Source organism: Pezoporus wallicus, unplaced genomic scaffold (assembly GCF_028554395.1).
Source record: "Pezoporus wallicus isolate ANWC-B61680 ecotype Strahan unplaced genomic scaffold, APGP_CSIRO_Pwel_v1 contig_6354, whole genome shotgun sequence".
Taxonomy (NCBI): domain Eukaryota; kingdom Metazoa; phylum Chordata; class Aves; order Psittaciformes; family Psittacidae; genus Pezoporus; species Pezoporus wallicus.
This window is the reverse complement of record NW_026638688.1, coordinates 166,854-175,353: the sequence shown is the minus strand read 5'-3', so window position 1 is coordinate 175,353 and position 8,500 is coordinate 166,854.

Below are 8,500 nucleotides of genomic sequence, written 5' to 3'. Positions count from 1 at the left end.
AAGCTAAAGCTAGAATGGAGAGATAACAGGATGAATGGGAACAAGGGAAGTAAAGAAGAGGAGTTGTGTCTTATGTTACACTTGCTTGTCAAACAACATGAACACTTAACACATCTTATGATCCTGCTCTTGATCAGAACACAACTCATATCTAGCCTTGGAAACAGGACAGCATCCAAAACCATGAAACTAGGCTCTTGTCACTCACATCTGCTTACCGAACTTGGACATTTACAGGCCCTATTCCTAGAAAAAAATGGGAGCTCTCTCTTCTTTCTTTGCATGAAGATAATATGACAATAGGGGAAAAATCCTTCAATCTTTCAAGATGTGGTTTGCAAATCATCTCTCCATCTAAGAAGCTCTGGATGAGTAAACATTAGTAATAATCTCTCTGTCTTGGCTAGAAGTAAAAGAAGAAGTGGGAGGACAAAATAAACCCTTGCACTGAAATCATGGAACCATTTTGCCTCTGCCTTGCAGTCCAACGCACACATCTTGGCATGCACACAGCACCCAGAAAGGCACTCTTGCTCCCCATTTAATTCTTGATGAGACCACCTATGTCAGTGGAGCAGGTTGGATTTAGGAGAAGGATGGAGGGGTATGCCGGCCGTAAACCCCACCTCCGTCACTGGAAACAGCTCCTCACATGGAAAAAACAAGAACACATTCCACTGCTGCAATCAAAAAAACATTGACCTCATTGGGACCTAACATTGGTGTTATTATGATGTTGGGGCGAGAAGTGTCTATTTATCCTCCTTTCATTTCTTGTTAAAAAGCATAGCCCATGTCAGAGCTGAGGAGAGCTGCAACACAGAGGAGACATTATTCTCAGCTTTGGATTAAGATCAGTATTTTAATGAAAGCACTTATTAGCCCCAGCTGGGGCTCAATTTTCCAGTGAGTTGGGAAAAAAAAAATATATTGCCCTGGCCATTCTTCTCTGGGGATTGCACAGAGACATCTGAGAGTATCAATTACTGATCATAATACTCTATTGGAAACGAACAGCTGGGGAAAAGCCGCTGGTGGGAAACAACTGGATTGCTTTGCATTTTAAAGTATAGTTCTTGGCTATATGGTGTCCATTTTTCTTCCACTCTGGGATTCCGACTGCTCTCAATGGGCTGCAGTAATCCTGCCCTTGCCACCGTCTCACACCAGTGCCACCTTGCCAACCATCAGAGGAGGCTCAGCTCTCTGCAGAGACTACAAGCTGGCCTTGGACTGCTCAACATGTGGAGCTGAGCACAGCCTCAGGGGTTCTCCTATGGACTGTGCATATTGATCAGAGCCATCCAAACCCTGCAATGCAGGGAGAAAGATGCTCCTGTGTACCCTGTCTCCCACCAGCCACAGCAACCCAAATGGCCTTTGGGCCATGCATGTGCCTACACAGGTTACTGCCCATGGAATTGAGAGATGTGCTAATGTAATTCCTGACTTCACACCCCTTGCAGAGCCTTAATTCTGAATTCACATGCATCCCTGCACTGCCCTTGGGGAGAAGGGAGTGTCACCAAGGATTAAAAGCAATTTGATGCTGCCTAGGTCTGCCACAGCCGTGTATACCCTGCTGGCACTGCAGCAATCCCTGCAGCCTAATGGGTGGGTGTCCTGTCACCCAGTCAGGGCAAGGGTGACAAAGAACTCACTGCCATGTCAATAACTTCATTTGGACAAAATCAGTGTGGGAAGGGAAACATTATTCAGTAAGCTGAGCGTAAGTGTCTTCTCCTTCCTCCTGAAGTTATGGGGTGGAGGAATGACTACATGGGCACAAGATTATTCCTGGAGAACACAGATGCTAACGTGCCCTCTTTGGATATTTGTACCATCTGGTGACTTAGGCAAGAAGGCCCCATTGAAACAGGCTTAGGAAGACTCATATCTTCATGCAGTGGTAAAAAGAAGGTGGGTGAATGATGATACACAGGATAATGGTGCAGAGATGTCTATATGCCCTGGACATATGGAGGACTACAGATCCTGAGCTGAGAGCTTGCAGCGTGAACTAAAAATTGATGTCATCTCAACACCTGATACAATAGCTGATCCAGAGATGGATGCATCAGAGCAGAGCTGCAGAAAGCTATTTCAAAGTTAAACATTGTAAGATGCACAAGAGGTTTATAACAAGGGGCAGATCTCTGCCTTGTTCAGCAATGAGGGCATGGAGATGTGCGTGCATAATACTACATTTACAGAAGAACTGGCATTAAAGTGGCCAACAAAAGCGGGTGTGCAGGTGGGATGTGTGCAGAGCCACCAGACTTCCCTTGTGGCCCCCAAGGGTGGAGGGAACAGCAGCACTGCACTCCTGTCCCGATGGAGCAAGCAAGGGGTGGAGGGAGAGACATCCACAGATGTGTGCCAGCAATTTCTGGAAACGTTTAAAGCTGTCTTCACGTGAACAGCTGCACTGAACCGTAATGGATGGTCACTCCCAAAGGCACACTGTAAATTTCCCAACGGAACAGGCTGCGTGTGTGTGTGTGAACCACATGTTTCCCTGGGGCTGGGGGCTGCTGGGCAGACAGGGGAGACGGGAGCAAAGCCCAGTCCAGCAGTTGCCCAGTTGAAGGTTTCACATTCTTTCAGTTGTAGTGGCTGGAGTTATTTTTCCCCACTTTAATTTCAGATCTGGGTGGATTTTATCAGAATATCAAATCAATAAAATGTTCCACCTGGGAACCTGTCCTCAAAATGGAAAAAAAACTTCAGACTCCAGGAGCTGGTCCCCAGCTAGCCTGGGACCAGGTAGCCCAGGAGTTTCATGAGGAAGCAAAGGAAATCAGAGGCATGTTGGCCTTGAAAATTGCGGTACTGCTTGAGATTTGATTAACTTTTTTATTCCCCTCATCACCCCCACAACCGGTTCATCCTATCTGAACTGGGAGCTTAATTCTTTGCAGGGAAAAAAGAGAACAGACGTGAAAGCCAAGCCTTGAAGGCCTTCCACTCCTTTTAAAAGAGAAAAAAGCCCTCACTGCTGAGCCTACGCTATTTTCACAGCCTTGTGGTAACACAGGGGCTGAAGAGGTACCTCCCCAGACCCAAACCACAGCCAGTCTAACAAGAGACATTACATCTCCCACAAGCACCCTCCAGCCAGGGACACAGCTCAGTGCCCACAGCTGCTCTAAGCCCAAAGGCAGATGCTAACCGTCATCTCATGGAAACACGCAATGAGCACCTGAAAAGAAACCAAGTCTGAGCATCACACAGACCAGCCATTCAGCTCAGGCCAGTCCCATTAGATTTGGTTGACAAAAGAATCCAACGTGCGCATTTGTAATTTGCCAAAAAAAAAAAAAGAAAAAGAAAAAAAAAGTGAGAGAGGGAAAGGGAAAAAAAATTAGGAAGGAAAACTTTCCCTTCTGAATGGAGAGTTTCTGTGGCCCAGCCTCCCTCCTCGTCAGCAGACAGGATGGAATTCCCAGGCTACGGGGGAGATCTCCTGGGGCTGATCATGTTCTTAAAGGCATGTTCCCAATCAAGAAGGCTGGGATGAGGCATAATAATTGCATAGGCTTCCTGAGAACTGGCTTAATATCCCTCAAGACTGATTTAACCTAGTTTTTCATTCTGCTTTCACATCAAAAAATAAAGATCTGTCTATATCTTGATATACTGCAAATCAGGAAATGGAGGCGTATGGTATATCTCATCCTCCCCTGCCTGGAGCTCTTTGAGGCACGCTGCCAAGGCAGAGCCGCCTTTGCTTTTGCAGACACTTCCATTGTGTCAGCAAAGTTGTGCTGATTAACACTGGTGAGAAAGAGAAACTAGTGGCCTGTTAAAGGTTTGAGAGTCAGGAGCTATGTAATCCTGTGCTGGCATGGGTTTTTACATCCTTGAAATTCACAGATAATAGCATCATTACTAGCCTACACTACACACCTATTGATCTGTAAAGACAAATGAGGATGGAAAGCTTTATAGGCTCTGGGCCATAGCTGGCTATAATTATCATTAACACAAGAATACTGGAAAATGTGTCTGTATTACTGGACAAGTGCCAATCTTGTACTTACCTTTGGAGTCTCTGGAGCACCTTTCCGTATCTAGCTGAGCTCAGGCTGTTGACCTGGCAGGCAATCCCAAGAAGCACTGGGAAAGACCCCAGACCACTGCATCTGTCTGATGCTGTACATGTGCTGTCACTGCATGTCCAAATGGGAGAGACAGAGGTTATCGGCTCCAAGTCAGCTGGAGAACCAGCCTGCAGCAGGTATCTATGCTGCTAAGGGCACTTAAAATCAGAGGGCAGGCCCACAACTCTATCCCAGGGAGCACCCAGAGATAAATAATGCAGTTTGGCTGCAAAGCCACACAGCAGTGTAGATGCAGACACACTAGTCTGGCTTGCTTGCAGAAACACTGGGATTTTCTGTTCCAAAAGCCTTTTCTGTAGGGATAGCCTTCAGTCCCTGCACTTTGACATTAGTACTGACCATACAGGACTGGTGTCAGAAGAAGTGAGCCAGTAGCTGTAAAGCTATCTTCAGACTGTGCTGCACATGATTATAGAGAGACTGTAATTGAAACTGGCCTTCCTCAGTATGAGTGCTTTTAATCCTGTAATAAATGAATGTTCTACAGACCAAGACACAATTATTTTACATTGAATGTTGCCAGTTTGGACGCCTGATTCCAGCTTTAAAGATATAGATCTCTAACAGCAGAGTAAAAAGGTAGCCCTGAGATCTGTAATAACACCTACCTTACAAATGGACTGCAGACTTGCCCCTAAATGCTATCATCACAGTACAATATATTGGTAGGTTGACTTCCATTGCTTAGCTGGCTCAGCATGGCAGACATGTCTGTGTGACAACTGGGCAAGTCATGTTTGATGCCACATGTTTGGGACACAACAGAGCATTTGCAAAGCCCAAAGTGTATATTTTGTCTTAAAAAAGAAAAACAAGGAGCAGATAAATTAAATTATGAGATTTAGGTCATGAATTGCAGCTTTGAGCCATCCTGCTGAATACTAATGCTCCTCAGTCAGGCAGGAATCCACATAAAGGTGTACCTTGTGTGACTCACACAACCATTGAGCCCCAAACTCCCCTTGCCTCCCTCAGATCCAAGGCAGGAGAAAACAATGGTCCCTAAAAACACTTGTGTCATGGTTGGATTACCAACTCCCAAGTTTCTTACTCAATCCTTAGTAAGTTTTTCTTAGTTACTCAATCTGAGTAAGTAAGAAACTTACTTCTGAGCTCAATCCTTATTCCCTCTGCAAGCAGCGGCAGCTTTATAGCTGAGCTTTATAGCTGAGCTTTATAGCACCAGTGTCCAGACTTTGCCTACTCCTAGAGGTCAATGTCTCCAGCAAGAAATCCAACAGCTTCATTTAATTTTGCTGGGATCATTCTCTGCTCTTTGATACAGGGCTCACTCCACTGCCTACAACAGCTCATGCAAAGATAAGGCAAGATAAGATGGTACAGGCCATTTCCATCAGTCTCTTAAAACAAATGGGGGTGAGTGCAGGCTTCACTACAGAAACACTACAGGCCACATTTTTGGCAGATCCTGGGCTACATAAACAAACAGGCAACATGACCTGAGCTCCCATAAATTTCCTGAAAATCCTTAATGACTCTAAAGACTTAATGAAGTGTTTCACAGCAGAGGCAGCAGCCAGTAATTATGGTTTTGGAATCCAAAGTAGCAAGCAGAAGTCCAGCTCTGTGATTGGAAATGCAAGCAGTAATAATAGCTCTTTCAGAGCAAAACACACTGCTTTTGCCATCATATACCCTGGTCTGTGGGCTGGTGTGTCCCTAGCCAAGCATGCTGTCAGCAGAAGCTTTGATCAAAGGACAAAACACATTCAATGTAGAGACGGATCTTGTGGATAGAGTTGCAAAGCATTGTGAGAGTGTAAACTATACACTGGAAGAGCATGATTTAGCAAAAATGCTAAGGGTGCAGCTACAGGCTCTAAAAGCCAATCTTCTGCTAGAAGTAGGATGTGCAGGAAAGGTTTGGGACCTGCTGTCCTGTGAGAGGGCTGTCACTGGTGTGCCCTGCTACAGGGGTCCACATACTGTGGGCACCAGCACCAGGTCTGCATGCAGGTGGACACACAGCAGCTGAAGCAGGGTTAGGAGACCAGAATGAAAGAGAGGGGTTGAAGCTCCCACTGACACCCCTCCAGACTCAAGGGGAGCCACTGTCTCTAACTGGTCATTCAGATCACCATGTCTCTGAGAAAAGCACTTCCAATAATTAGACATAAGAAAACAGCCTCACATACTGCTTGGAAAGGCTGCCAGTCCCAGCTTACTCATCTATCCCATTGCTCTGAATTTAAAACATTTTTCAGCAGCATTTTGGTCATCTTTTTGCCCTTGTACATGGTGCTGCTAGCAAGGCCCCTCTTCAAAGCCTACTGAAGGATTTCTAAAGAAAGCAAGCCTGTTAGTTTTTCCTTTGGTCTGTCATTACACAAAATTAGTGCTTGAGATCCAAGTTTCTCTTAAAAAAGAGGACTAATTTAAGCTCTTGCATGATGTCTCCAGAGATGCATCAGTCAATGCTTTCTTATATATTCCTTTTATATCAACAGGAAAGTCTGTATACCAACCCATCTCTAGCTATTCAACTGTAAAATCCATTAGAACTACATCAATCCACAAAAGAATGACTGAACTCCTCTGAAACTCCTACACAGAGGCAGTAGAGAAGAATTTGATGTTCAATGCCTCAATCATGGAATTGGAGGCCTTTGCTAATCCATATTCCTGATGGCCGCAGAAGAGCCAACACCACATATGGGTGAAGAAGAAAAGATAAAGGAAACTTCAAGGAAACAGAACCAAAAGGCACAGTGAGGCCTATACAGCCAGTTATTGTGTTAGACTACTTCTGGCCAGCGTCCTATTTCATAAATCACTGCAGAATTTGTTAGCTGTTTCTACAAATTTAGAAAAAGAAAAATCTCATACTCCTACTGCAATCAGTAACGCACTAAAGCAAGTAAACACCACATTTGTTATGTTCCCAGAGATCTTTCCATTCCATTGGTTCAATCTGTAGAACAAGAATGTAAATAGCTTAGATTACTTATCTCATTAAAAGAAAAAAAGAGAGACCTCTCAATTTTGCAGCTATGCCGCCCATGATCTCTTCAGACAGCCCTGGGATACTGGTGAATAATAGAGCCTTCAGTTCTTCCTTAGCAAAACAGATGAAGTTTTTACTTGCTCTTCTGGTACTCTTGGAAAATACGGAGAGGAAAAAAAATTGACAGACAAAAATAGCCTATGTGTCACTTCAAACCAATCACTGGGGACCTGGACTCAAAGCCCACTGAAGTCAGTGGAAAGATTCCTCCCGACTTCCACGGGGTTTGACTCAGACCCACACGAATGTGCTTCTTGCAGGTGTAAGTTTACATGTTTCTTTTTGAATTACTTGGACAAAGACTGCACTCAAGAACCACCTTAACCACAGCTGCATTTTTCTTTAACAGGGAGCTTCCACCCTGCCTTCAGCAATGTTCCTGGTCTGGGGCCAAATCTCCAAGCCAGCACATCCCTCTATTTTCTCCAACCTGTCATTTTTGTATGGCCCACAAGTGTCCAGATGCATAGACCTGGCCTCTCTCCTGCATTTTTTTGCCTACATGGCTAACACCACTGCCCTCCAAGTGCCTGTGCAACCCAGGAACTGAGAATTAACCTCCCACATCACCCTGGGAGCTCCCCTTGGGAGATAGGTCTGCTGTCTACTGCCTGCTGGCAGGAGAGGGCAAGGCAAGGGCACTACATGGCAACAGTCTCATCATGATTTTCATGTACATCTCTATATATGCATATTAATAACAGAACTTTTATCCTTTTAGATATCCTCAAGCAAACTCTCCTCTGAATTTTTCACTTAATAGTCCAGAATACCGAATGAGGAACTAGGGAACTTTATGCTGGCTGGAGATAAAAAAGCCAATTATTTTCACTTACTAGCTTATTTTAGCTGGAACCTGACTCCAGGTGTATCAGCTCAGTGCCCAGAAGGCTCCACCACATAACAGAGGTCACTAGCAACCAAGAAGTAAGATAACCTCCTGCCTGCAGTTCTGGAGTTTGGTGCAGAAGGAAGAGGTGCCCATAATAGCAGCAGTTATGCAAACCAAACAGAAAGTGAAATCAATGTGAACTTTGCCTAAATAGGTCACTTATCTGCTTGGGTTTCCCCCTCCACCCCCCTGGCTCCTCAAATGGTCTTTGAACATTGAGAGTTCAAGTCACCGAAGGGCCAATTACACACTCCACTAAGCACAAAAACAAAACTTGCATAATATAGCATTGAACTCAGAGGGTTAAAGGACGCCCCTGGGAGCAGCAGCAGCCACAAATAAGCATGTTGAATGTTCGTTCACCTTTCTGATTGCTCATTAAGCTTTGGCATGGTTCCATGTATGAACTCATTGCACCAGAACCTACTCCCCGCTGTTGGGTTTAAATGTACAATACAA